The sequence below is a fragment of the Bison bison genome, unplaced genomic scaffold (genome assembly GCF_000754665.1).
Source record: "Bison bison bison isolate TAMUID 2011002044 unplaced genomic scaffold, Bison_UMD1.0 scf7180017846716, whole genome shotgun sequence".
NCBI lineage: Eukaryota > Metazoa > Chordata > Mammalia > Artiodactyla > Bovidae > Bison > Bison bison.
Genome location: NW_011477289.1, coordinates 10,697 through 15,108, shown reverse-complemented (window position 1 = coordinate 15,108; position 4,412 = coordinate 10,697). Strand labels below are relative to the sequence as shown.

General features: G+C 39.5%; 1 pseudogene; it reads left to right on the top strand.

The window, feature by feature from the left end:
* The first annotated feature begins 2,776 nt into the window (after positions 1-2,776).
* Positions 2,777-3,699, top strand: LOC104989055 (annotated as a pseudogene).
* The last annotated feature ends 713 nt before the right edge of the window (positions 3,700-4,412 follow it).

The following is a 4,412-nucleotide window of genomic DNA, read 5'->3' as shown; positions in this document are numbered from 1 at the left end:
AGGATGAGATGGCTAGATGGCATCACTGACTCGATGGATGTGAGTTTGAGTGAACTCTGGGTGTTGGTGATGGACAGGGAGGCCTGGTGTGCTGTGATTCATGGGGCCGTGAAGAGTTGGACATGACTGACTGAACTGAACTGAAGGGATAGAACTGTAATACTGTATCACATAAGAATTTTCTAAGAATTCATTCATTAATATATGGGCCAGGCTACCTTGAAGCGATAATATAGCTGCTTCTTTCTTATTAATGCGTGAGTTGTTACTGTTTTGTTTGTTTTTTTCAGTCACTAAGTTGAGTCTTATTCTTTTATGCCCCCATGGATTGTAGCCTGCCAGGCTCCTCTGTCACGGGATTTTCCAGGCAAGAATACTGGAGTGGGTTGCCATTGCCTCCTCCAGTGGATCTTCCCAACCTAGGGATTGAACTCATGTCTCCTGCATTGGCAGGTGGATTCTTTACTGCAGAGCCACCAGGGAAGTCATGAGTTGTTATAGTTGTAAATAAATACAAATATTTTCACTTTATCTTTTTGTTTTTGAGATCTAGTGTTAGTAATATGTATAACATCTACAGTGTCTTCTATAAGACAATATTGAGGTGAATGGTGACACACAGATGATTCTGTTTGTAAACAGTTGACATACACTTATAGTATCCATAAACACAGTACAGTAAGTGTATTTTCTCATCCTTATGATTTTCTTTATAACATTTTCTTTTGTTTAGCTTACTCTATTATAAGATTATAGTATATAATACATATAACATACAAAATATGTGTTAATTGACTGCTATGTTATCTATTAGGCTTCTGGTCAACAGTAGGCTATTAGTAGAGAAGTTTCTGGGAGTAAAAAGTCATATATGGATTTTTGACTGTGAAGGAGCTGAGTGAGAAGTTGATGCCACTAAGCCATGTATTGTTCAAAAGTCAACTGTATATACAACATAAATACATACATATATATATATATATACACATACTGTCTGTAATAAGGACCTATGAAGAGGGACTAAGTTGCTATTACTGCTGCTACTGCTGCTGCTGCCAAGTCGCTTCAGTCGTGTCCGACTCTTAGTGACCCCATGGACTGCAGCCCACCAGGCTCCTCCATCCATGGGATTTTCCAGGCAAGAGTACTGGACTGGGGTGCCATTGCCTTCTCGGAAGTTGCTATTACAAGAACACACAATTCAAACATTGATACCTTTCATTGATACTCCTGTCTCAGGTTACCTTGCAATTCACCTGATGAAAATTTTCATACTTTATCTAATCTAAACATGATGTATTCTGATGGTGGAATCCCAGTGGTACAGTAAAAATTTCCATTTTTTGAGTTCTGATATCCATATAGGTGATTAGGATAAGTCTATGTTATTTATTTTCGTATTTGAAAAATATAGCTTTATTTTAGCTCAAGCCACATTGTCTGGAGATATGATCATTTTTATGGTCATTTTGCTAAGACCAGAGAACCTTGTTTCTCCCATGTTGGTGAGTAATTGCTCAAAAAATAATAACAATATTGATCTCAACAATATTTTGCATTAAATTACAAACATCACCTCTTCCTCAATTCCCACTGTAAACAATTCCTACTTTTCTTGACTTCCAGATGGCATAGACCCTTTATTCTTTCACTGGTTCTGTCTTTCTTGTCACAGGTAGTAGGTTTTAAATATGCATCAGATATTTGATGGAATTGTTTTCTGTTGTGAGGGCATCACCTGGATTTATGAGTATGAGGAATGGAAGATGGGGGGAGGGATATCATCTTTAATAATACTTTCATATTTAAGACTGAAATATGTATGTTAGAAACCAGCCCCTACCCAGTGGATTGTAGCTGGGAGAACACATATCAGCTCTGTTCTTAGAGCCTCATAAACCATAATCTCACATAAGACAAGCATCATACCAGCAATCTTATGAGGGTTGGTATTTTACTGATCATATTGGAGATTGTAGAATTCTGTATTGGAGTTTAGATTCTTAACCTGTTCCAAGAGTATTTCCTATATAAGCAGGTAGTGGTATTAATGAGATACCAGTACCAACACCAATGATGAAATTTTCTTTGAAGTTGTAGCTTTTGAAATTGAGAAGTCTCTATAGCACAATGAGAATTTTTGCTCTCTCTCTTTATATATATATATATACACATATATGATATATACATTTATTATATATATATTATGCATACATATATATCATATATTATATATATGGCAATTTTGTAATAAAAGGCACAGTGCTGTGTGGTTCACTATCATTTACTGAGCAGTCCCAAGTTACTGAGTCCCAGTTACTGAGCTTCAGGGAACTGAATAACGACAACCTCAATAAATTTGTAAGTGGATCGTGAAGATTTCAAACTCAGCCAATACCTTGATTTCAATGTGGTGAGTCCTTGAGCAGGAAAACCCAGGTGACTTGACTCAAAAAACCTTTAAGAGAGTAAATTTGAATTGTTTTATGCTACTGAATTTGTAGTAGTTTATGATACACCAATAGATGAATGCATAGAATTTCTCCACTTCCTTTTGCATATCTGTGTGTGTGAGAGAGAGAGAGAAAGAGAGGATGATGGTGAAATCATTTCATTACTTTTTTCAAAGAAGCTTCATAATAAACAAAGTTGAGTATGACTCTAGAATTATCTGCCTTGAATGATGCAGCTTCTATCTAGAGAATGGGTTCTCAGTTCTCCCTTAATGCTGGGTGCTTTTGATATTCCCACAGAGAGAGAGCGAAAATGTGGAGAAATGACAAACGTGAGCCTAGTGACAACGTTCATCCTCACGGGCCTTCCCCATGCACCAGAGCTGGACACATTCCTCTTTGGAATCTTCCTGGTGATCTATGTCCTCACCGTGGTGGGGAACTTCCTCATCCTGCTGGTGATTATAGTGAATCCCCTCCTGCACGCCCCCATGTACTACACTTCCTGACCCACTTGTCATTCTCCACAGTCACTAGGCCCAAAATGCTGATGACCCTGGTGTCCCCAGAAGGCAGTGCTATCTCCTTTCCCAGCTGTGTGGCCCAGCTCTACTCCTTCCACTTCCTGGGCAGCACCAAGTGCTTCCTCTACACCATCATGTCCTATGACCACTTCCTGGCCATCAGTTACCCGCTCAGGTATGCCAGCGTGATGAGTGGGAGGACGTGCGCTCTCCTGGCCACAACCACGTGGCTCAGTGGCTCTCTGCACTCTGCTGTCCAGACCACACTGACGTTCTGTTTGCCCTTCTGTGGACCCAACCAGATCCAGCATTACTTCTGCGATGCACCACCCATCCTCAAACTGGCCTGTGCAGACACCTCTGCCAATGAGTTGGTGATCTTTGTCAACAATGGGGTGGTGGCTTCAGGCTGCTTTCTCCTGATAGTGCTGTCCTACGTATCCATCGTCCATTCCATCCTGAAGATCCGCACCTCAGAAGGGAGATGGAGAGCCTTCCAGACCTGTGCCTCCCACTGCACTGTGGTCCTTTGCTTCTTTGTTCCCTGTGTTTTCATTTACCTGAGACCAGGCTCCAAGGAGGCTATGGACAGGATTGTGGCTGTTTTCTACACTGTGATGACGCCCCTTCTGAACCCTGTGGTCTACACCCTGAGGAACAAGGACGTGAAGAAAGCTCTGTTGAAGTTTAAAGACAAAGTAGCATATTCACAGAGCAAATAATCTTTGCACTGTACATATGCTTATTTTAAAAATAGTAATAAAATAGTATAATATAGTAATATAATTTCATCAACATGAAATGTACTATGTATATAGTTCTCAGTGTTAAACTTTATTCAAACTACTTAGAAATATCTGTTTCACAGATTTCTTTGAGAATTTTTAAAAACTACAAATTTTTTATTTACAATAAACATGCTTAAATTTTGATCTATGAACTCATTTCTCTGCAGTACATTTATGTTACATTTTTTCCCACTCTTATTGACATATAGTTAACATATAACATCTTTTCTGCCTTTTTAAGGGCTTCCCTGGTGGCTCAGATGGTAAAGAATTTGCCTGCAGTGCAGGAAACCTGGTTTGATCCCTAGGTCTGGGAGATCTCCTGGAGAAGTAAATGGCAACCCACTCCAGTATTCTTACTTGGAAAATCCCATGATCAGAGGAGTTACAGTCCATGAGGTCTCAAAGAGTCAAACACAACCGAGCAACTTCACTTTCTACCTTTTTAAAAAGTAAATATTCAGTCTGGACCTCGGATGCAGAGGAGTGACTTATTTATATATTCCTAAGTTGATAATATGCTTTTTTGTTTATGTCTTATGCACACAAACATGGGGATTTAGAATCTGGGGACACTGTTAACACTGTTCAAGGACAGCAGCAATTATCAGAGGTCATTTACCTATGGATGCAGCTGTGCACCTGCC